A 26,845-nucleotide genomic window follows, 5' to 3' on the forward strand; every position below is an offset into this window, starting at 1 on the left:
CCCTAAGTGAGGTCTAATGTTGAATAGGGCAGGGTTAGGTTCAACTGTGAAAGTCTTCCTCCAGGAAGAGAGCAATTTATTAATCAGTTCCTTCTGGATATACTTACCAACCAGTTATTAATCCAGCTCATTATACAAATCCCCTCTTTGTCCAAATAATAAATGTTAGCAACTTAATACTAAAAATCTAACATATATAAACTAATACATGTGATTTCTTATTAATCTATATGAATTCTATGATTGGTTTACTAAATTGTCAGTACAATAGAGATCAACCTCAGAGACATTTCCTTCCATTAAAATTTCAATATTCAGTTCTTCAGAGTAATTATGCAAGAAAATGATATTAAATATACTCAGTAGTGCTGCAATTAAAGGGGCAGTAAGGCAATGTGTATGGGCTATGGCATACCTTGCAATATGGGGAAACATTACTCGACACCTCCTCACCCCTCCTCCTGGTGTTCTTATGTCACTCAGGCTGCAGTTCTCTCCCTATTAAACTCCCTCATAGGTAGTTTCTGGTGTTTTTTCTGGTTGGTTCTCCCAGCTGCTGTCCTTCACACATCCATCTTTCCCAGTATTCCCTCTGTTAACAGTTCTTCCTGTCACTGTGACTCCTGCTTCATTTCTCACACTCTGATAGCTGCAACTTCCAATGGGAAAAAAACAGTCCATTAAGAAAAGAGTGTCTCCTAGGTTTTTAAAATTTCCTTATTTTGAACAGAAAAATGGAAGGGGCAAGAAAGGATAGTCTTGAAGTGTCAAAGAGAGGCCACTATGAAGATAAAATGAAGGTGAAAAATTTAAACATCAAAAAAATTATGACACTGGGGAAATAATTCCCATGAAATTATTTTCAGTGGTACAGTTGAATGAACAGCATCCCCTTTCCAAGAAGAACATATTTCCTCAAGAGTGAAGAGTAAGCCCTGGCTGGCATAGCTCAGTGGATTGAGTGCAGGCTGCAAACCAAAGTATCGCAGGTTCAATTCCCAGCCAGGGCACATGCCTGGGTTGCAGGCCATGGTCCCCAGCAACTGCACATTGATGTTTCTCTCTCTCTCTTTCTCCCTCCCTTCCCTCTCTAAAAATAAATAAAGTCTTAAAAGAAAAAGAAGTAATTGTTTAAAAAAAAGAGTGAAGAGCAAGAAACACAGGAGCACCTTCCTCGCTGCGGAACTACATTTTTTTTGTCTGCCCTCAACAGGTGTTGCCATGGTAACCATCCTGTGGTTGAGAAGCAGTAGAAGTAAGAAAAGCTATACAAAAGACCACAGTGGGGAAAATAAGAAAGATGTGCAAAACTAACCCCAGACCTATGAGAATGAACAACCTCAGATCAGCTGGCTACTCATCAGGTGTTGATGTTTGAATAATATGCTGCAGGGGACAGGAATATGGTCCTTGAGGAGCCAGGCAACTCTCAGTGGGGTCTCAATTTATCTTAGGTGATAACTTATATCCCTACTCCCTTGTGTATAGTTTAGCTTTTTGATAATTTTGGGGAGAGAGTGGCCATTGTGTATTCTTATGTCTGGAAACTTCTAGAAAGTGAAGGTATATTACCGAATGACTTCATTACTTTACTTCTACCTCTGGCAGGTAGTAAATTTAGTCACAATTTCTCTGCTTTCTTCCTTCAGATACAGAAGCTAGGCTTTGCATCTTTGCATGCTATGAATTAGTGAAACAGTTCATTAATAGCTCTTTCTTCCTGTGAAAAAATACAGCCAAAATTTATAGCCCCAGTACTAGAAAGAACTTTGGAGCCTGGCTAGGATCAGAACCCCATGCTACGGTTCTCCCTCCATTGCTCATAGCTTACCATAGTATCCCATGTGTTTAGCATCCAAATATATTAGTATCATGAATGACAACATAATAATGATCATTTCTGAAATTAAATTCTGCACTCTTAAATTGTAAGCTACTTGTTGGTGCCCCCCTCACTAAAGAGCACACTCTATCCCCTTATTTATGCCACATTTCATTGTTGTTCAAAGGACCACTACAGTGCTTGCTTTAACAGCACATATACTAAAACTGTAATGATACAGAAAAGATTAGCATGGCCCCTGTGCAAGGATGATGCCCAAAATTGTGAAGTGTTCCATATTTTTAACTTCATCAGCATGAAAAAGGACATAGAAACTATGAATAAGAACCAGGTGGAAATGAAGAATGCAATATCTGAAATAAAGAACACACTAGAAGGAATTAAAAGCAGGCTAGATGAAGCAGATGATTGAGTCAGTGAGTTGGAGAACAAGTAGAAAAAAACACCCAGCCAGAACAACAAAATGAAAAAAGACTCAAAAAGAACAAAGATAGTTTAAGAGAGCTACAGGACAAATGAAATGTAACAATATTCACATCACAGGGATACCAGAAGTAAAAGAAAAAGAGCAAGGGACAGAAAACCTGTTTGAAAAAATAATGATAGAAAACTTTCCTAACTTGGTGAGGGGAAAAATCATGCAAGTTCAGGAAGCACAGAGAGTCCCAATTAAGATAAACACAAAGAGGCCCACTCCAAGACACATCACAATTAAAATGACAAAACTTAAAGACAAAAAGAGAATTATGAAGGCAGCAAAGGGAGAAACAGCTAGTAACATACAAGGGAGCTCTGATAAAGCTATCAGAGGATTTCTCAACAGAAACATTACAAGCCAGAAAGGACTGGCATGAAATATTCCAAGTAGTGAAAAACAAAGACCTGCAACCAAGACTACTCTATCCATCAAGACACTCTTTTAAAATGGAAGGCAAAATAAGGAGCTTTCTAGACACACACACACAAAAAAAGCTAAAAGAATACAGCTCCACCAAACCAGCAATAAAAGAGATGCTAAAGGGACTGCTTTAAGAATATAAATTTATGTATATAAATTTATGTATATATATATTTAAATATAGGCATATACAGGCATATATGTCAATATATACACAGAAATACACACATGCAAATACACATGCATATATGGAGAGAGAGAGGGGAACACAGGTAAAAAGGAAAAAATGGCAGTGAATAAGTATATATCAATAATAACCTTAAATGTAAATGGATTAAATGCTTCAATCAAAAGACATAAGGTAGCTGAATAGATTAGAAAACATGATCCACATATATGCTGTCTATAAGACACCCACCCGCCTCAGAATAAAGGATCTATACAGGCTAAAAGTGAAGGGATGGATAAAATACTCCAAGCAAATGGACATAAAAAATATCTAGGGTAGCAATACTTATATCAGACAAAATAGACTTCAAAACAATGGCCATAACAAGAGACAAAGAAAGTCACTACATAATACTTAAGAAAGAAGTCCAACAAGAGAATATAACCCAGGTAAACATATATGTGCCCAATACAGGGGCACCTAAATATATATGGAAAATCTTAGAGGACTTTAAGAAAGAGATCAATAGCAATACAGTCATCTTAGGGAATTTTAACACTCCACTAGCAACAATGGATAGATCTTCCAAACAAAGAATCAATAAGAATATTGTGGCACTGAATGATACTCTACATCAAATGGACTTAATTGTTATTTACAGAACACTTCACCACAAAGAAGCAAAACGTACATTGTTTTAAAATACACATGGATTATTTTCAATGATAGACCACATGGGAGGACCCAAAACAAGCCTTAACAAATTTAAGAAAATTGAAATCATATCAAGCATCTTGGACCACAATGGCTTGAAACTAAAAACCAACCCCAAGGAAAAAACTCAAAAGCATTCAAATAATTGGAGACTGAATAATGAATGGGTTAACAATGAGATTAAGAAAGAAATAAAAAAGTATCTGGAAACAAATGATAATGAGCCCACAATAACCCAAAACCTATGGGGCTCAGAGAAGGCTGTCCTGAGAGGGAAGTTAATAGCAATATAGGCCTACCTAAAGATAGACAAATCTCAAAACACAAACAAACAAACAAACAAAAAACAAATACCCTAACCTTCCATGTAAAAGAACTAGAGGAACAATAATAAACAAAGCCCAAAGTGAGCAGAAGGAAGGAAGTAATATCAGACCAGAATTAAATGACAATAGACATCCAAATTGAAAAGAGAAAAATAAAACTGATTATTTTCAGACAACATAGTGTATGTAGAAAACCCAATAGTCTCCACCAAAAAAATTACTTGACCTATTAACTGAATTCACTAAAGTACTGGGATACAAAGTCAATTCAGAAATTAATGGCATTTTTGTACACTAACAATGAGCTATCAGAAAGAGAAACTAAGAAAAAATACCATTTACTGTAGCAAAAAGAAAAATAAAGTACATAGGAATAAATTTAAACAAGGAAGTAAAAGACCTGCACTCAAAACTACAAAACACTTAAGAAAGAAATTTAGGAAGGTACAAATAAATGGAAGCATATACCATATTCATAGATTAGAAGAATTAACATCATTAAAATGTTCATACTACCCAAAGCAGTCTATAGATTCAGCACAATTTTTATCAAAATACCAATGACATATTTTACAGATATAGAACAAATATTTCAAAAATTTATATGGAACCAAAAGTATCTCTAAAAGCCTCAGCAATCCTGAGAAAGAAGAAGAAAGTTGGAGGGATCACAATAACTGATATCAAACTAAACTACAAGGACACTGTAATCAAAACAGTCTTGTACTGGCACAAGAACAGACACATAGATCAATGGAGCAGAATAGAGAGCCCAGAAATAAATCCATGTCTCTTTGGTCAAGTAATACTTGACAAACAGGGCATGAGTATTCACTGGAGTAAAAATAACCTCTTCAATTATAAATGGTGTTGGGAGAACTGGACAAATACATGCAAAAAAAGTGAAACTAGATAACCAACTCACATCATACACCAGAATAATAGATAAAAGACTTAAATATAAGTTGTGATACCATAAAAGTCCTAGTTGAAAACATAGGCAGTAAAATTTCAATATGTCATGTGGCAATATTTTTGCCAATATATCTCCTAGGACAAGGGACATAAAGAAAAAAACAAAAGGGACTACATCAAATTAAAAAGCTTCTGCATAAGTAAAGAAATCATCAGCAAAATGAAAAGGGAATCGACTTATGGGAGAACATATTTGCCACAGATACATTGGACAAAGGTTTAATTTTCAAAATATATAAAGATCTCAAATGACTCAACACCAGGAAAGCAAAAAATCCAATTTAAAAATGGGCAGAGGATCTGAACAGACACTTCTCCAAGGAGGACATACAGATAGATGCCCCATGGACATGAAAAGACACTCACTATCACTAGCCATCAGAGAGATGGAAATTACAGCCATGATGAGATATCACGTCATACCTGTCAGAATGGCTGTCATTAATAAATCAACAAACAAGTGCTGGTGAGGATATGAAGAAAAGGGAACCTTAGTGCACTGTTGTTGGGAATGCAGACTGATGTAGGCACTGTAGAAAGCAGTATGGAATTTCCTCAAAAAATTAAAAATGAACCTGCCATATGACCCAGCAATTCCACTGCTGGGAATATTCCCTAAAAATCCTAAAACACCAATTCCAAAGAACTTATGCACCCCTATGTTCAATGCAGCATTATTTACAATAGCCAAGTGTTGAAAACAGACTAAGTGCCCTTCAGTAGATTAGTGGATCAAAAAACTGGTACATTTATATAATGGAACACTAAGCTGCAGGGGGAAAAAAAAAAAAGGAGCTCCTACCTTTTGCTACAGCATGGACAGACCTGGGGACTACTATGCTAAGTGAAATAAGCCAGTCAGTGAAAGATAAACAACATATGATCTCACTTGTAACTGGAATCTAATGAACAAAATAAACTAATGAGCAAAACAGAACCAGAAACATGGAGACATGGAATAGACTGACAACTGTAAGAGGGGGCTTGTTTGGGGGTGTGCGGACAGTAGAAGGAAAGGGAAAGGATTAGTCAAAGAATATGTATGAATGACCAGTGGATATGGACAATGGAGTGGGGATTGACTGAGGGAGTTAAGGGTGGGCTGAGTGCAGGGGGTAAAAGGGGAGAAAATTGGGGCAACTGCAAAAGAATAAACAATAAAAGCAATAAAAAATACCATTCTACTCAATAAATAGTATAAATTGACATATTTTGCTAACTTCTGTGACGCTTCAAAGTTAGGATATCTGACAAAACGTTTTGAAGAATAAAGTCTGCAAGGTTTAGCCTGAGAGACAAGTCCATGATGTAACAGGGATATCCTGCTAGGGCCAAGCAGTCATCAGTGTTGTACAAATGACACCGGAGGAGTCAGCAGACATGGCTTTGAGACCTTAGTCCCCGTCCCTTGCCATTTCTGGGCCTCAGTGTCCCATTCTGTAAAGATCAGGAGTCACTGGCTCCTTCAAAGGGCTGATGTGAGGCTGAAATGAGATAATGTGTGACTGCATTTTGTTTACAAATAGTAAAATACTAGACAAATAAAAGCTGCTGTTGAAAATATTACTGTCATTTGTTTTACAAGCTTTCTTCTATGTTAATGTTACTGGATTCACATTTTTGATGATAAGTAGGCCACCAAACTTTCAAATAATGTCATTGGTAGAAAAGATTGTCCTTGTCAGCATTTGAAGTTGCTTATCTGATTTGGATATCATTGTCTTCTCTTAGTTCCTTTTCTTGACAGTTTGTTTTCAGATTGGCGGATTTGTATCACGGAAATGAGTGTGTATGTGCATGTGCACATGCGCAGAAGAGAAAGAGGGCTAAGGGAGGGAAGAGAGAAAGAAGGTCATAGAGAAAGAAAAAGGAGAGGAACAAAAGAGTTAACAAGTGGAAAAGCTTTTCTTTCCCATTCCACAGATATGTCCCTATTCTTGAGAGTGTTTCTTATTTTGTGTGCCATATGTAGATTATAGCAGTGTTATTGGTGGCTTTGTATACTCTTCAGCTGAAGCAGTTCTGGGCAGTTACTAATTCTGTAACCGACTCTCTCCTCATGGTGATCTGTTTCTCCATTTTCATGCCAAAGGGTTTGCCAATTGGAGTTGAAGATGCATAAATTCTTCTGTTTCTCAAACTAAAATCCACAGATTTCTTTACCAGTAAATATAAACTTTGTCTTTTTGTTGGCTTGTTTTATTAAAACATAGCTCCTTCTTTAAAATGCTGTCCTTTGGCTTGTGAGTGTTCTAAATTTATGCCTCCCCATTTCATCTCTGTCATTCTGACCCCCATTTCCCTTCCCTTCTACCCTACTGCTCATTACATTCACATGGTAGCCAGGCCTCATGGGTTCTACCTCCTTAAATGTTTGTTACAGTAAATTTCCAGTTTTGTTACAATGCATGCTTACTGAAAAAATTCACAAAATATAGAAAGATATGTTATAAAAAATAAGGGTTCTTTTTCCCCTTACTGCTCCAATTCCTTTCCTCCCCTGCAGGAATCACAGCTGGAGGTGAGTACAATGCTTTTCAGAGGTCTGGAAAGATACAGACACTGAGAGGTAATTTTTTTTTCTTTCTCCATTACATATATGGTGCCCTATAGTAGGCGATCTTCAATATTTTCATTGAATTCATTTATTGTATTTAGAGAACTTTCCATGTTAGTATACATAGAGACAGTTGGCTTATACATAAGCTGTTGGCTTATGAACATATCTGAACATCACTCAGTGAACAGGATTCCACTGAGTTCACCCAGATTGACACATGTGATTCACTTTTGAAAACTATCTCAGAACTAAATGTTTTTTTTAGAGGTAGTTTTCAATGTAACCACAAATAAGCTTTTATCATGAAAAGGGAGGAATAATTTCTCTCTGCAACCTATTCTCCCATTGGTCACACACTCCAAAAATTACAGATTCTTTGCTATTGTAATCTCATTAGTCACTGAGTTCAATGTATAGTTGGAAAGACTATAATTAAATGTAATTAGCCAAGATAAATGACAGAAGAAACCATGCAAATATATATATATGTATATATATGTGTGTGTGTGTGTGTGTGTGTATATATATATATATGTATATGTATACATCTCCAAGAGGTATATATATACACATACCTCTTGGAGCTCAATGTGCAAGGATGCAATAAAAAAATCATAAAAAAGAAAGAAAATCACCTATCTGATTCACATTCACAAAATAATACTCAAGGATGCCACTTCTGAAAGCACCTTGCAAGGACAGGGCTCCCTGGTTCCCAGGGCAGGGACTTCCCAGCCTCTGTAACCTGGTCTGCCAGCCCCAGCCCCTTTCCAACTCACACTCACCTTCTCTGCCTGTGGAATGTTCATCCCCTTCTCTCCTGATCACTTAGCAAGTCCCAGTGGTCCTTCTTTGTGAGACTCACTCTTTGCATTCTGTTCTTAGATTCTGCCCAGTTTATCTGACATCAAATATTACCTAACTTGCCTATACTGGGGTGAATCTTTTTTTTTCTGACACAGTTCAAACAGATAACAATTCTGGCTCCTCTAACCGCTTCATTTATTCCATTCAAGAAAGGTGCAGTGACTCCCTACATGGGCAATGTGGGGGTACATGAACTAGCATGCCTGGCGCACATCCTCCCCTTCTCCTTCCAGGATGTGATCTCTGCTCTGACCCTGCATTATTTGTGTTGACCCTTTGAGGCCATATAGACACCTGTCCCAGTCAGTGTCTCAAGTACTTAATTTCACCATTCCATATCAGAACAACAAATCATACCTGTCCTCCAACCTGACCCTTACTAGGAATAAGTGACATTTGAGCATTATCTGCCAATTCTTTTGTCTCTTAATTGTTTTCAGAACTTGGAAAGGTCAGGGGGTGTCATTATTGTGGTTTTCATCAAAGACTCCAGGATCATTCATATATGTAAGAGTCCATATACTGATTACATGGTCTTCCAAAGTGATATGAGACTGTGTCTCATCTCTCTGTTGGCCAAAATTTTGGGTCATGTCTCATAAGTCTTTGTTACCCAGGTTATGACCACAATGTCCAATGTAAAATAAAAATAAACTCAATAGTTTTAATCATGAATAAATCATCTAATTATATATAAAATTAAAACCAAAACAAAACTAACGACTATAACACTTGTGATTCCAGGCAACGGTTATGACTTTATCAATGAATTTTTGGTGTCACCTAGCAGCAGTGTTAGCATAAAGTTAACATAGGTAGGGTGAGTATAAAATTAATATATGCTATATATGTTGATCCTGCAGAGTAAATTTAGCTGCATACTGAGCAAAAAGAAGAAGAAAAGATAAGGCATATGCTGATTGATTTTCTTCATCAATGAGACCCACAGGATCTCATTTCAACAAAATCCTGTCATTACATTTGCAGCATATAAAAGGGTGAATGTTATGTGATATATACACAAATTTAACTTCCAATGCAGTGATGGCAATCCATCATAAGCCAAGTTTTTATCTACCTACATCATTTAAAAAATCCTTGCCCAAGGACATGTTTATTGATTTTTTAGAGAGAGGTAGAGACAAACAGACAGACGGTCACTAATCTGAGAAACATGGATCAGCTGCCTTCTGTAGGTGCTCCAATTGGAGATCAAACTCACAGTGTAGGTATGTGTGCTGACCATGAATTGAACCTCAAACCTTTTTTTAAGTATTTTTTATTGATTATACTATTAACACTTTTCCCAATTTTCCCCCCTTCATCTCCCCTTTACCCTGCTCCCCCAACCCTCCAGCATCCCCCGCTTTAGTTCATGTCCATGGGTTGTACATATAAGTTCTCTGAGTCCTCCGTTTCCTATACCATTTTTCATCTCTCTCTGTCTATTTTATGCCTACTAATTATGCTTCTTCTTCCCTGTGCCTTTCCCCCCTATTTCTTCATTCACTCTCCCCACTGACATCCCTCCATGTGATCTCCATTTCTCTGATCCTGTTCCTGTTCTAGTTGTTTGCTTAGGTTTTGTTTTTGTTGTTTCTCTCTCTCTTTTTTTTGATTTTAGGTTCATTTGTTGATAGTTGTGAGTTTGTTGTCATTTTACTGTTCATATTTTTATCTTCTTTTTCTTAGATAAGTCCCTTTAACGTTTCATATAATAAGGGCTTGGTGATCATGAATTCCTTTAATTTGACCTTATCTGGGAAGCACTTTATATGCCCTTCCATTATAAATGAAAGCTTTGCTGGATAGAGTAATCTTGGAGGTAGGTCCTTGCTTGTCATGACTTTAAATACTTCTTTCCAGCCCCTCCTTGCCTGTAAGATTTCTTTTGAGAAATCAGCTGCTGGTCTAATGGGAACTCCTTTGTAAGTAAGTGTCTCCTTTCCTCTTGCTGCTTTTAAGATTCTCTCTTTATCTTTAATCTTGGGTAACTTAATGATGATGTGCCGTGGTATGTTTCTCTTTGGGTCCAACTTCTTTGGGACTCTCTGGACTTCCTAGACTTCCTGGAAGTCTATTTCCTTCACCAGGTTGGGGAAGTTTTCCTTTATTATTTGTTCAAATAAATTTTCAATTTCTTGCTACTGTTCTTCTCCTGCTGGCACCCCTATAATTCGGATATTGGAATGTTTCAGGCAGTCCCAGAGGTTCATAAGTCTCTCTTCACTTTTTGAATTCTTGTTTCTTCATTATGTTCCAGTTGGATGTTTATTTCTTTCTTCTGTTCCAAATCATTGCTGTGAGTCCTGATTTCTTTCCTGTCACTGTTGGTTCCCTGAATATTTTCCTTTATTTCACTTTGGGTATCTCTCATTTGTTCTTCAATTTTTCGGCCAAACTCAATCAGTTCTACTACCATTTCGATTACCAGGGCTTTAAATTCTCTATCAGACAGTTTGGCTATCTCCTCATCACTCAGCTCTCTTTGTGAAGTTTTGATCTGTTCTTCCATTTGGGCCATATTTCTTTATCTCAACACACCTGTTAAGTAATAAGGGGGCAAGGCCTTAGGTATTCACCAGGGCAGAGTAACCCTCCTTGCTGCACTGTGGCACTGCCTGTAGGGGAGGGGCCAGAGAGGGAACAATGCAGCTCGTCTGCTCAGCTCTAGCTCACTTTTCAATGAACTCTCGGACAAGACTTGGGGTTTTTCCCACCACAGCAATCGCAGTAGTCCACAATCAACTCTGAGTCTCAGTTTCGCCTTCAGCCAGCCCTGCCCACACAGTCTACCACCTCGCCATGGGTTATTACCAGTCTGGTTGTTCTGGTTTGCTTTTTCTTTAATTCTTTGGTTGTTGGAGTTCCATGCAGTTTGATTTTCTGGCACTTCTGGTTGTTTATTGACTTTAGACTGGTTGTTATCTTCCTTTTGGTTGTGGGAGGAAGTGAAGGGTTTCTACTTATGCCTCCATCTTGGCTGCAACTCCTGGGCCCCAAATCTTTTGGTATATAGGACAATGCTCCAATCAACTGAGCCTCTGGCCAGGGATTATTTACCTATGTCTTAAACCTTCGAATTATATGCCACATTATCCTTTGCTCACATTTACATAAAAAAAGCTTTACATGTACATGAAAAGCTATCCCTGTGAAATGTGGCCAAAAAATAATTGATTTGGTTGTCTAAGTATGTATTTTTGAGTATCCCCCACCCTAGAAGAAAACAAAAATAAATTAAATACTCAAAGGATTACAATTATGTCAAAATAAACACTGTAATTCAAAAAAACTTTAGAGGTCAATTAATATGATAAATTATTAATTTTTCTTCCATTTTATTTTCAGCTATCTTTTTTTACTTAAATATGCACTTATCAACTGTTAACTGAATAATAATAATGACATATATACAGAGAGCAGTATGTATCTGCACAACAGCAATGTTACAATAGTAATGATTGCTTATAAGAGCTCTTTCCAGTTTTCAATGCATGTCACACATTTTTTCTTTGACACTCACAGTCTCCCACTAAAACGACAGAGCAAATAATGCCATACTTGCTTTAGACATGGAGAAACAGGGGCCCAGAGAGGTTTGGTGATATTCCTGAGGACTGGCTGGGATGGTACTCCAGTCCAGACTACGGATTACAAGCAGTGAATCATTCATTTGGTATTCAGTGAACAGTTATTGAGCACATGTAATGTAATATGTTTGCCTGGAGATAGAGGTATGCCCACCTTCCCAATCTCTCCCTCTCATTGTCCTATTTGACATATCGACAGTCATCAACATGTATGTGCCATATTCAAGGTACTGTTTTCATTTTATATATGGATCCAATAAAAAACAGGTTTACAAGTATTTTTTCTATAAAAGCAAAACTAAGGAAGACTGCCTTAAATTAGGACAGTTTAATCATTTACTTTAGACATTAAAACATGTTTCATGCTTCCTCTTCAATGCTCATATCAGAATGACAGTGTTTCGAGGTTGAGCAGATGGCGGCTTTACGGGAGGGAGCATAATCCCCTTCCTCTATGCAGCGGAGAGAAACTTGCGGATCTGCGGAGGAACAGAGCAAGGGACCTAGCAAGGGGATATCGCAACATTTATGAAAACAGGACATCAAAAATTATAGTGGACATTGAAAAACCAGATGGTAAGGAAACTGCTTCAGGATAATAAGGACCCAGGGATTAACCCTGGGACCAGGGAGGTTGCAGCACCCAGGCCCGGTGCTCCCAGGTCTGCCTCAGGGCACCCAGGAGAGTAGAGTCACTGCTCCCTCCCCAGACAACAAGGATTGAGCAGCACCAGGGGAGGCCTTGTTGCTTGAAGGCACAGAGAGGGGAGTAAGACTGGGAGACAGTCACACAGGGGCTGAGAACATCCACGCATAGCCCTGGGAAACGTGAGTGCCCTAGCCTGCGCGACCAAGGGCGGCCTGGCCGTGCACCCTCACCCCCAACCCAGTGAGAGTATGGTTCTGTGGAAGACCCAGACCCCACAACCCTGAACAAGGAAAGGGCACGGGTGTTTGAGGGTTTCTGGAGCCTGCAGTGGTGAACTCGGGGGACCCCGCACCCCTGTGCCCCCTTGGGATTTCTGACTCTCACACTGTGAACCTGGAAAAGACGCGGCGCCTTGCAGGTTCCTGGAGCCCGCAGTGGGGAAACTGGGGGAAGGGTGCAACCCCTCGTGATCCTCGGAGCTTACACTGTGAATCCAGAAAAGATGTGGGTGCTTCCCAAGAACACAGAGCCTGCCTTGGTGAAATTTGGGGGAACGGTGTGACCCCTTCCAATCCTCGGAGCTTACACCGTGAACCCGGAAAACACGCGGGTACTTGGCGGGGCTCCACAGCCCGGGAGACCGCAGCAGTGAGCTCCGGAGAGCATGCTTGGGAGCACTCATACCCACACCCAGGGTCCTGCGGGAAGGCATCATATCAGCTCTTGGGGAGAGCACACTGCAAGCCCTGGGGACAGTAGGTGAGAGAGTGACTGAGTTCTGACTGGGAAGAGTGAAAAGCATTCCAATCTCCCCTTGGCCTGCTGAAGCCAGCAAGACCAGAAAAACTGGTTAGGCCAGTTAGAAACCGACAAGAGGTTTTTTTGTTTGTTTGTTTTGTTTTGTTTTGGGGAGTTTTTTTGGTGGTTGTTGTTTGATTGTTTGATTTTATCTTGTTTTTTAAGTGACTTTTTATTTTTTAAGTCTCATTATTTTTAAATCAATTCCTTATGTTTCTCTTCTTTTCATCCTAGCATTGTTCCTTCCACTCCAAATTTATCTCTCCTGCATTCCATCTTCTGCTTTTTTTCCCTTTTTTTTCTGAGCCTGCAAGTTACTGCAAATTTGTATTATCTTTTTCTCACTTTTCTGACATTTTTTATTTTAATAGTATTTTGGTATTCTTTTTCTTCCTTTGTAATCTTCTTTGCTTGGCTGGTTATACTGTTGTTTGATAGGTCCCCCCAGTTATCTCATTCACAGTGTGTTGATAATTTACTGTCCTTCATTTGTGTTCCATTAATATACAACTCAAGGTTCTATACTCCTTATTCTTGTTCTGCAGAATTCATAGATTCTGCCACATGATTGTTGCTTTAATATTACTGTAAATAAGACCTAGTTCATACAATTGTAAATACTACTCAACACCCTTCCCAGATCTAAGCCCACTTCACAATTTCCTGAACTACATTATTGTGGGCGTTGTCTCTATTCTTTTACTCACTACTCCTATTTATGATTCTTTATTCACACCCTACCTCAGAATCTGACCTCCCACAACCTTTCTAGATGCAACCCACAGCTTTCTAGATCCAACTAACAATCCTTTCCTCCTCAATAAGAGTCTTATCCTCTTTCCATCCTTTCTAAAACATGGCTAGTGGGGTGGAAAATCATGGTTAACACTATATGTAGCCAAAGGATATCCCATCTCTTCCCTACTGGCTGCTACTATGAATATCATAGAATACTGTCTTGCTGTCTTAAACCATTTTGCCTTACTCCTCCAACTAATCACAAAAAAGAGTAGGGAAAAGCTGTGAACACCAGGGTACATGAAAAAGACTGCATCACTGAATCTCACAGGTATTCTACCACAGAAGTTCACACCATAATCACAGGGAAACAGAACAGATCAATTTAAGAAACAGAGGCTAACAAGAAGAGTCTCACAAACAATGAGAAGACAAAGAAACAATCCCCAAATGAAGGGAAAGGAGGAAGCCTCAGAAAGAATGCTAAGTGAAATACAGGCAATTCAACTATCAGATATTGAGTTCAAAACAATGATTATCAGGAAGCTCAATGAACTCACAATGACCTACCAGAAACTACATGCAAGCTACAATGATCTCACTGCAAACTATATCAACATGAAAAAGGAAATAGAAACTATCAACAAGGCCCAAGAGGAATAGAAGAATACAATTTATGAACTGAAGAACACAGTAGAAGGAATGAAAAGCAGGATCGATGAAGCAGAAGATTGGATCAGCGAGCTAGAGGACAAAGTAGAAGAAAACACCCAGAAAGAGCAAGAAAAGGAAAAGAGGCTCAGAAAGAATGAAGAGGGATTAAGAGAAATGCAAGACAATATGAAACATAATAATATCCATATAATAGGGATACCAGAAGGAGAAGAAGAACAAGGGATCAAAAACCTAGTTGAACAAGTAATGAAGGAGAACTTCCCTAATTTGATGAGAGAAAAACTCACACAAATCCAGGAAACACAGAGAGTCCCAATCAAGAGGAACCCAAAGAGGGTCACTTCAAGACACATCATAATTAAAATGGCAAAATTTCAAGACAAAGAGAGAATCTTAAAGGCAGCAAGGGAAAAACAGCAAGTAACATACAAGGGAGCCCCAATAAGGCTAACAGCTGACTTCTCAATGGAAACACTCCAAGCCAGAAGAGAATGGCAAGAAATATTCCAAGTAATGAGAACCAGAGGTCTGCAAGCAAGGTTACTTTACACAGCAAGGTTCTCAACCAAGATAGAAGGCCAAATAAGAAGCTTCCCAGAAAAAAAAAAAAGAAGTCTAAAAGAATATACCTCCATGAAACCAGCTCTGCAAGAGATGCTAAAAGGACTGCTTTAAGGAAAGGAAGGAAAAGAGAGAGAGAGAGGAACACACATACATAAATGGCAATGAATAAGTACCTATCTATAATAACCTTAAATGTAAATGGATTAAATGCTCCAATCAAAAGACAGAATAGCTGATTGGATAAGAAAACATGACCCACACATATGCTGCCTACAAGAGACCCACCTCAGGATAAAAGACCTGCACAGGCTGAAAGTGAAGGGCTGGAAACAAATTTTCCAAGTAAATGGACAGGGGAAAAAAAAGCCAGGGCAGCAATACTCATATCAGACAAAATAGACTTCCAAAAAAGGTCCATAAAGAGAGACCCAGAAGGTCACTTCATAATACTCAAGGGAAGAATCCACCAAGAAGACATAAACATTGTAAATATATATGCACCCAATATAGGGGGCACCCAAATACATAAAGAAAATCTTAGAGGACTTCAAGAAAGATATTGACAGCAACACAATTATAATAGGGAATTTTAACACCCCACTGTCTAAAATAGACAGATCTTCCAAACAAAATATCAACAAAGATATTGTGGCATTGAACAATACCCTAGATGAAATGGACTTTACTGATATATATAGAGCCCTCCATCCCAAAGAAGCTAAATACACATTCTTTTCAAATGCACATGGAACATTTTCAAAGACAGACCACATGACAGGACACAAAACAAGCCTCAAGAATTTCAAGAAAATTGAAATCATACCAAGCATTTTCTCGAATCACAAGGGACTGAAGCTAGTAACCAACCCCAAGGGAAAAAACCCAAAACACTCAAAATCATGGAGATTAAATAGCATGCTATTAAACAACGAATGGGTCAAGAATGAAATCAGGGAAGAAATCAAAAGGTTTCTGGAAACAAATGAAAATGAATTCACAACAACCCAAAACTTATGGGACACAGCCAAGGCAGTCTTGAGAGGGAAGTTCGTAGTGATACAGGCCAACCTAAAAAAGATAGAAATATTTCAAACAAACAACCTAACCCTACGTCTACAAGAACTTGAGGAACAACAACAAAGACAGCCCAGAGCAAGTAGAAGGAAGGAAATAACCAAGATCAGAGCAGAATTAAATGACATAGAGACTAAAACCACAATTTGAAGGATCAATGAATCCAAGAGCTGGTTCTTTGAAAAGATAAACAAAATCGACAAGCCTTTAAGCAGACTCATCAAGAAAAAAAAGAGAAAGACCCAAATAAACACAATCAGAAATGAAAGAGGAGAGATTACAACAGATACCACAGAAGTACAAAGGATTGTAAGAAATTACTATGAAGAACTGTATGCCAAGAAATTTGAAAACCTAGATGAAATGGACAAATTTCTAGAAAAATATAATCTTCCAAAACTCAATGAAGAAGCAGCAGAAAGCCAGAACAGGCCAATAACAGCAAATGAAATTGGAGCAATAATCAAAACACTCCTGACACACAAAAGCCCTGGACCAGATGGTTTCACAGGACAATTCTATAAAGCATTTAAGGAAGATCTAGTCCCTATCCTTTACAGACTATTCCAAAAAATGGAAAATGATGGAAGTCTCTCAAACTCCTTTTATGAAGCCAGCATCATCCTAACCCCAAAACCAGATAAAGACACAACAAAGAAAGAAAACATCAGGCTAATATCACTGATGAACATAGCTGTTAAAGTCCTCAACAAAATATTGGCAAACTGCATCCAACAATACATTAAAAAGATCATACACCCAGACCAAGTGGGATTCATCCTAAGGATTAAGGATGGTACAATATTCACAAATCAATAAACATAATACACCACATAAACAAAAGCAAAGACAAAAAACACACAACCATATCAACAGATGTGGAAAAAGCATTTGATAAGGTACCGTACCCATTTATGATAAAAACACTCAGCAAAGTGGGAATAGAGGGAGCATTTATCAGCTAATAAAGGCCATATAGGACAGACTCACAGCCAACATCATACTCAATGGGCAAAAACTACAATCTTTTCCACTAAGATCAGGAACAAGACAAGGTTGCCCACTTTCACCACTTCTACTCAATATAGTATTAGAAGTTTTAGCCACAGTGATCAGACAAGAAAAGGAAATAAAAGGCATCCAAAGAGGAAAGGAGGAAACAAAACTGTCATTGTTTGCAGATGACATGATAGTGTATATAGAAAATCCTATAGACTCAGTGAAAAAACTGCTTGACCTAGTAAATGAATTTGGCAAAACAGTGGGATACAAAGTCTGTATTCAGAAATCAAAGGCATTTTTGTACACCAACAATGAAACAGCAGAAGCAGAATTCAAGAAAAAAATCTCATTCGATATAGCAAAAAGAAAAATAAAATACCTAGGAATAAACCTAACCAAAGAGGTAAAAGACCTGTATTCAGAAAACTACATAACACTCAGGAAAGAAATCAAGGAAGACACAAACAAGTGGAAACATTTGTGCTCATGGATTGGAAGAATTAATATCATCAAAGTGTCCATACTACCCAAAGCAATTTACACATTCAATGCAATTCCCATTAAAGTACCAATGACATATTTCACATAGAACAAACACTTCGAAAATTTATATGGAACCATAAATGACCCCGAATAGCTGCTGCAATTTTGAGAAAGAAGAACAAAGCAGGAGGGATCACAATACCTGACACTAAACTATACTACAAGGCCACTGTAATCAAAACAGCCTGGTACTGGCATAAAAACAGGCACATAGACCAATGGAACAGAACAGAGAGCCCAGAAATAAGCCCAAGTCTCTATGGTCAATTAATATTTGACAAAGGAGGAAGCAACATAAAGTAGGGTAAAAATAGCCTCTTCAACAAATGGTGTTGAGAGAACTGGACAGCTACATGCAAAAAAATGAAACTCGAGCACCAACTTACACCTTATACAAAAATAAATTCAAGGAGGATAAAAGACTTAAATATAAAAGGTGACACCATTAAAGTCCTAGAGGAGAACGTAGGTAGGAAAATCTCAGATATTTCATGCAGAAACTTTTTTACTGACATGTCCCCTAGAGCAAGGGACATAAAGCAAAGAATAAACAAATGGGACTTCATCAAAATTAAAGGGTTCTGCACAGCTAAAGAAAACAGTATCAAAATAAAAAGAGAACCAACTGTGCAGGAAAACATATTTGCCAATGATACCTCAGGAAAGGGTTTAATCTCTAAAATATATAAAGAACTTACATGACTCCAGTCCAAGAAGACAAGCAACCCAATGAAAAAATGGGCAAAGGACTTGAGCAGACTCTTCTCCAAGGAGGACATACAGAGGATCCAAAGACACATGGAGCGATGCTGAATATCGCTAGCTATCAGAGAGATGCAAATTAAAGCCACAATGAGATACCACTTCACATCAGTGAGAATGGCCATCATAAACAAAGCAACAAACAACAAGTGTTGGAGAGGTTGTGCAGAAAAGGGGACCCTAGTGCACTGTTGGTGGGACTGCAGAGTGGTACAACCACCATGATAAACAGTATGGAACTTCCTCAGAAAACTAAAAATGGGTCTGCCTTTTGACCCAGCAATTCCACTGCTAGGACTATATCATAAGAACCCTAAAATACCAATACAAAAGAACCTTTGCACCCCGATGTTCATAGCAGCACAATTTACAATAGCTAAGTGCTGGAAGCAACCTAGATGCCCATCAGTAAATGAATGGATCAAAAAACTATGGTACATTTACACAATGGAATTCTATGCAGCAGAAAGAAAGAAGGAGCTCCTATCCTTTGCAACAGCGTGGATGGAGCTGGAAAACATTATGCTAAGCAAAATAAGCCAGGCAGTGAAAGACAAATACCATATGATCTCACCTTTAACAGGAACCTAAACAACAAAACAAAGAAACAAACAAAATATAGTCAAAGACACTGAAATAGAGGACAGGCTGACAGTGACCAGAGGGGAGAGAAGAGGGAATTCCAGGGGAGAATGGGAAGGGTTTACAGTAACAAACTTAAAGGACACATGGACAAAAACTAAGGGGAGGGTGGTAATAGGAGGGAAGTGGGGAGGGATGGGTGGGTGGGCTGGAATGGGAGTAAAAGGGAGAAAAATGTACTTGAACATTGATTAAAATAAAATTAAAAAATAAAAGAATGACAGTGTTTGGATTAAAATTGAAACTCCAAATTAAAAATAACCTTTGGCATTTTTCAATGAAGGCTTTAATCTTCTATCAAATAAATGAGAATTTAATCACCTAAATTAGTCTATCTCATTCATGCACAGAAATGTCAGAATTATCTAATAAAATAAGTTTAGATAAACATTTATAGCAACAGTGATGAGAACGTTGTTGGAGAAGAACATTTTGCCATTGAGTTTTGAGTTTCATGTATTTATAATCATAGGAATCTGAGGTCCCAGCACCACTCTGCAGTTCTCAGGTCACAATGTTAATATGAAATTTCTCCTTGGTAAGTGCAGTTGTCATAAAGCATCATAAAACCTGAAAGACAATCAGCTTATTTCTTAAAAGAAACATTGCAGGCAGGGAGGGGTTGGCAGGAAATATTCAAAGTAATGAAAATGAAGGACCTACAACCTGGATTATCCAGCAAAGCTTTCATTTAGAATGGAAGGGCAGACAAAATGCTTCCCAGACAAGGTAAAGTTAAAGGAGTTTGTCCTCACCAAGCCCTTATTATATGAAATGTTAAAGGGACTTATTTAAGAAATAGAAGATCACAACTATGAACATTAAAATGACAACAAGCAACTATTAACAAGTGAAACTAAGAAACAAAAACAAAAACAAACTAAGCAAACAACTAGAACAGGATCAGAATCATAGATATGGAGATCATTTGGAGGGTTATGAGCTGGGAGGTGGAAGGGGGAGCATGAGAGAAAAGGTACAGGGATTTAGAAGCATAATTGGGTACATACAGAATAGATGGGGAATGTTAAAAACAGTAAGGCAATGGAGAAGCGAAAGACCTTACATGCATAACCCATGAACATGAACTAATGGTGGTGGGGATCACAGGAGGGAAGGCAGGGACCAGGCAGAGTAGGACAAGTGGCAGGGGGGGGGGCGGGAATTGGGACAACTGTAATAGCACAATCAATAAAATATACCTTACAAAAACCTAGAAGAGAAAAAACCTAGGCCTGGTCCTGAAATGAAAAGGAATGGCACACACGTTATTACTTTTATCTAGCTTTGCCTACAGGTTGGTTCATGAATAGTTAATTCATTTGGATTTAAAGCAGATTACCTTCCAGGTAAAAAAAAAACCCAGAAAGATAGACTACCAAATGTGATGTAGAGAAACCCAATGAGAAGAGTAGTTGCTGGAGTCAATCACTGGTGAGTTGACACCCGAGTCCCAGCTTTATACTCTGGAACACAATGGAACATGTGCTCACTACCAATGAAAGCTTCCTCATTGTTCAGGCAAGTTGTTTCCAAATTTTCATTTTTTAAAGTATATTTTATTGACTATGCTATTACAGTTGTCCCATTTTTTTCCTCCCCTTTATCTCCCCCGTGCCCTGCACCTGCTACCATTCAGCATTCCTTCATCTCTTAGCACATGTCCATGGGTTGTACATACAAGTTCTTTGGCTTCTCTATTTCCTATACTATTCTTAACCTTGCCATGTCTGTTTTATACCTACCATTTATACTTCTTATTCCCTCTACCTTTCTCCCCATAAGCTCCCCACCCCCCCATGCTGAAAACCCTCCATGTGATCTCCATTTCTGTGATTCTGTTCCTGTTCTAGTTGTTTGCTTAGTTTTTGTTTCTGTTTTTTTAGGTTCAGTTGTTGAGAGTTGTGAGTTTGTTGTCATCTGAGTGTTCATATTTTTGATCCTCTATTTATTAGATAAGTCCCCTTAACATTTCATAAAATAAGGTCTTGGTAATGATGAACTCCTTTAACTTGACTTCGTCTGGAAAGCACTTTATCTGCCCTCCCATTCTAAATGATAGCTTTCCTGTATAGAGTAATCTTGGATGTAGGTCCTTGCCTTTCATGACTTCAAATTCTTCTTTCTAGCCCCTTCTTGCCTGTAAAGTTGCTTTTGAGAAATCAGCTGATAGTCTTATGTCTCCTTTCCTCTTGCTGCTTTGAAGATTCTCTCCTTACTTTAATTTTGGGTAACTTAATGATGATGTACTTTGGTGTGTTCCCTCATGGGTCAAATTTCTTGGGGCTCTCTGGGCTTCCTAGACTTCCTGGAAGTCTATTTCCTTCACCAGATTGGGGAAGTTTTCCTTTATTATTTGTCCAAATAAGTTTTCAATTTCTTGCTATTCCTCTTCTCCTTCTAGCAGCCCTATGATTCAGATGTTGGAAGACTTAAAGTTGTCTCAGAGATTCCAAAGCCTCTCCTCATTTTTTGAATTCTTGTTTCTTCATTCTGTTGTGGTTGAATGGTTATTTCTTGATTTTGTTCCAAATCATTGATTTGAGCCCCAGTTTCTTTCCCTTCACTGTTGGTTCCCCATATATTTTGCTTTATTTCATTTTGTTTAGCTTTCATTTCTTCCTTCATTTTGTGACCAAGCTCAATCAATTCTATGAGCATCCTGATTACCAGTGTTTTGAGCTCTGCATCTGATAGGTTGGCTATCTCCTTGTCACTTAGCTCTTTTTCTGGGGTTTTGATCTGTTGTTTCATTTGGGTCATATTTCTTTGTCCTGGTGCACTGTCTGGATGAATGTTTCTTTAACTCCTTGGCTGTCAAGAGTTCCACATAGATTGTTATTCTGGCAGTTCTGGTTGTTTATTGTTTTTAAATTGGTTGTTACCCTTCTTTTGGTTGTGTGATGAACTGAAGAGTTTCTACCTCTGCCTCCACAAATTTTCATTTTTTAAAAAACATGATGTTGCGATGACTATTGTCCATTTTTTCTAATGTCACCAAGTCATGATCTCATATGACAGAAACATGCATTTTGAAGAAGAGCTCTTTATTGATCAAAACTGAGATAACTTTTCCTATACGTGGCTGACAGAGTATCTCTGAGGGATAAGGACAACTTCAGAAAACTGAACAGAAATGTTGAATACCTAATAAGCATAATGCTTCAAATATGATGATGATGATGATGATGATATCAATGACTACTACCTCCACAATTTCATAAGCACCTACTACCTGCCAGGTCCTTCACAAATATTATTTTTCTTTACAACTTTTATAAATTAAGGATTATTGTTTCCATTCCACACATAAAGAGGGGTTGGGGACTCATCTGGGACTACATGGTTTCCATCAGAGCCATCTTTGTACCTCTTTGTTCTGCCTTCAAATGCCGAGTTCTTAGAATAAAGATCACTGACTGGGGCAATCGACCTGCAGAAATCTATTCACTGAAACTTGAAAGTAATTTTTATGTGAGACCTTGTAATGGGACTTCACATGCCATGCCCCCCAGCTTAGGTGGGAGGTCTGCTGGGGCGCTGCCACCAGCAGCAGATGGAACAATGAAATCAATGCTCAGAGCAGTAGCTAGCTCTGCTGCAAGACACTAGCTGACCAACAGGACACTGAGATGATATTTTAGCTCAATGTCCTTAATCACTTTCCCCCCTATAACTATTTCAGCTATTTTGAAATCTGATAGCAGGTAACATTTTTCTCTAAATCAGAAAGTAAAATCTCCCTTAATTTGACATTAACTGATGAGCTACGTCACTTCTTTACATGTCTGGTCAAAATCTAGCTTTGAAAGTCTACAGATAATTAAAATCTCAAAATATTTGGAGAAGCTTATTAATGTATTATATAATCATCAACCAAAGGAAAATATTAATCTTTAAGATCACCATTGAGTACTGAGAACTATTATTCTTGGGATTACTTTGTATGAACAAACCCAAATCCTTATGTTACACAAGGCTAATGTCTTTAACTCAGGAGATTAGAATTAATTTATGACCTCTGCTTTTGACTTTTTTTTTTACTTAAACACTATAAACATCTTTGTTGCTCTTGAAAACAAAGGCTGCTCCTGCATAACTTTTCAGATAGAGAAACTGAAATTAAAGTGCTAGGCAAATATTTACTGGATGAAACAAATGCCAAGAAAAAAAGTGCTCTAAGACACTGTCTTATTATCCTCACCAATCCTTTTGTATTTCGAAGTTTATTTACTTTTATCTTGTATGATCATCAAGATAAAATTATGATGTTATTATGACATAATTTTAAGTTCATAAGAGTGAATTCAGAGCTAGTAACATCATGAGCTTTAAAATAATATTCAAGTAATATTGATGAGGATAAACATATATTTGTTACCTGAATGTTTTTTGGATGAATCAGGTAATCCAAAGTTATTTTAACTACCCATTCCCCTGCCAATGAGACCCTGCAGAATAACAGAGATTTAATTTTAAAACATTAATAGTTTTACAGTGGCAACTCAATAAATCAAACAGTCATGTTGTCTTCAGTGTATTCAAAAGATGAAAGTACAAATCTGACAATAATCTGACTTCTTAGCATGCCTAAATTCCTACTTGTGAGGCAGAATCTAAAGATAAAAAATGGATCCATCTCTCCATGGCTTGATAGAGACCTACCAATACTTATTTCTCATTAAATATACTTCATGGGAACTTCCAAGAGACTATAAAAGTAACTTCTGGCCTAGTTGCAGGTGGAGCCTGAGAAAAGGAGAATGGTAAGCATTGGTTATTTAAAAGCCTAGACCGCTGTCTTCAAGGTGTTCATGTACTTTGGGTGGTCAATAGACCACCCTGATGACAGGTCAAGGCATGAGGAATATAAATAAGAATGGCACCTTTGGCACATGGTGGTGCCATTAACTAGAATGGAAACTCAGAAGAAGGAACTGAGTAGGGTTGGAAATGAACATAGGAAGAACTTAGTTTGGTAAATGTTGATTTTAAGGTAGATATGGGGCATGGAGGTAAAGACATCTGGTGGGTGGTTAAATTTAGGAATCAAGATGTGAGGAGAAAGGTTGAAAATAATGAGCAAGACTAGGGCATGCAAACATTTTCTGTAAGAACCCAGAGAGTAAATACTTTAGGCTCTGAAGGCCACATAATCCCTCACAACTATTCAGTTCCAGCATTGTAGCAAATGGCAGCCACACACAACAGCTTAAGAATGAGTGTGCCTGTATTCCAATAAAACTTTATTTATAAAAACAGGTGTCAGAACCCATTTACTTATAGGTTACAATTTGCCCACCCCTGAAGATGACAAACGAAGCCCTGGGAAAGCATAAGATCACTGGGAAGGGCATATGGAAGGCAAATCAGTAAGATAAGAAGTTTGAAAACATGGAATTCTGAATTTCTGTTCCATTCACTCAAGGACATATACTATATACAAGGCTTGCAGTCAGGAAGATGGCTAAGAACACTGGCTCTGGTTCTGTGTGTGAAACTGGGTAAGTAGGTTAACCTCTGAGCCTCAGTCACCTTGATTACAAAATTACAATGATAATCACAGCTAACACTAGGCACGGTGCTAAAGAACATATTCATATATGTACCTAGCCTCAGAATTGGTACTATTCTAGCCTCCTTTTATAACTGAGGGCAGTCAGACCTCAACCCCTTGCTCTTAATCACACCTGCACCCCAAAAGGTCATGATGAGGATTAGAGGAGGCAGTGAAGACTTTTATCACTGCACTTGGTATGCAGAAAGGAGCCCATCAATGGTGGGCATTATTATTATTACTACTCCGAATGAGGTTAGTAGACCAAGGACACAAAGATGACCAGGCTAAGGCCGGTCTTGTCCAAGATACTTACCTTCACTGAATATCTAACACCAGCTTTAAAAAGGCTGTCAAATTCAGCAAAAGATTCAAATATGCCGAGGGACTATGTTAATGCTGGAGATTAAAGACCAGTATTTACAGCAGAGTTAAGCATACCCCTACTTGGAAGGTATGAGTCAGGGTTTCTTTCCCTGGAGTGCTATAGATACATACCAAAGGTTCCTTGGTCAACTTTGGGAGGGTTTGTAAACTACTAGCAATTATATGCTGAGCTTTCTAGGCATGTGTCCTTCTGAGCAGTCCAGAACTCTTAAATTTCTGCAGGAGTCTGTTACCTACCAAAGCTATCGAATGACAAACAGGCCTCACTACAGTGCATTTATCTTCCTTTAAAAGCCTAAGTATATTTTTAACCTCCTATTTTTAAAAAGAATAAAGGCCTAGATCATTGGTCTAAATTAAGTGAGTAAATATTTGTGTTTCTGCCCAGAGTGTTGGCATTAGATCCAAACTCAAAATTTTGTCCTTTAGTAAGCAGCCACGTTCCTCTCCCACCATTTCCCTAGGGAAACTTATCCTTAACTTAGATGTTCTAAACAGATCAGTGTTTTCAGGGATCTAAAAGCTCAGCACTTCTGAAATGCTTAACTATTAATTAGTATATCTTATCTTTACTAGGTAAAGTTAACTCTATTTAACAGGTCAAAAAAACAGAGCAGTACAAGAATAGTTTTCTCATGGGTTGATTATTTTTTGTTTGTACCTACTACATACAAACAAACACAGGGAGGCTGCCTAAACTGGGAGACAAAGAAACATGGCCCAAATGAGAGAACAGATCAAAACCCCAGAAAAAGAACTAAACAAAAGGGAGATAAGCAATATATCAAATGCAGAGGTCAAAACACTGGTTATAAGGATGCTCAAGGAAATTAGTGAGGACCTCAACAGCCTAAAAAAGACCCAGTCAGACATGAAGGATTCACTCATTGAAATAAAGAAAAACTTACAAGGAAACAATAGCATGGATGAAGCCAAGAATCAAATCCATGATTTGGAACATAAGGAACCAAAAAACAACCAATCAGAACAACAAGAAGAAAAGAGAATCCAAAGAAACAAGGATAGTGTAAGCAGCCTCTGGGACAACTTCAAACATTCCAACATTCTCATCATAGGGGTGCCACAAAGAGAAGAGAAATAGCAAGAAACTGGAAATTTATTTGACAAAATAATGAAAGGAAACTTCCCTAAGTATGGCAAAGGGAACAGACATGCAAGCCCAAGAAGCACAGAGAGTCCCAAACACCAAACAAGATGGATACACAGAGGCCCACCCCAAGACACATCATAATTAAAATGCCAAAGGTTAAAGATAAATCTTAACAGCAGTAAGAGAAAAGCAGAAAGTTACCTATAAAGGAGCTCCCATTAACTGTCAGCTGATTTCTCAAAAAAAAAAAAAAAAACAACTTTGCAGGCTAGAAGGATTGGAAAGAAGTATTCAAAGTGATGAAAAGCAAGGACCTACAACCTAGATTACTTTATCCAGAAAAACTATCATTTCGAATGGGAGGGCAGATAAAGTGCTTCCTAGACAAAGTAAAACTA

The 26,845-nt window shown here is 38.0% G+C and overlaps 1 protein-coding gene and 1 non-coding gene across 5 annotated transcripts in view; one reads left to right on the plus strand and one right to left on the minus strand.

Moving 5' to 3' along the window:
- PAG1 (phosphoprotein membrane anchor with glycosphingolipid microdomains 1) overlaps positions 1-26,845 on the minus strand; it is a 138,483-nt gene that overhangs the window by 66,283 nt on the left and 45,355 nt on the right. The window lies entirely within an intron of this gene.
- LOC123825871 lies at positions 2,020-2,126 on the plus strand. Its single transcript, XR_006786968.1, has one exon. It is a non-coding gene; the product is annotated as a U6 spliceosomal RNA (small nuclear RNA).

Source organism: Phyllostomus hastatus, unplaced genomic scaffold, assembly GCF_019186645.2.
Source record: "Phyllostomus hastatus isolate PE091 unplaced genomic scaffold, TTU_PhHast_1.1 phas_contig_65, whole genome shotgun sequence".
In the NCBI taxonomy this organism is placed as follows: Eukaryota; Metazoa; Chordata; class Mammalia; order Chiroptera; family Phyllostomidae; genus Phyllostomus; species Phyllostomus hastatus.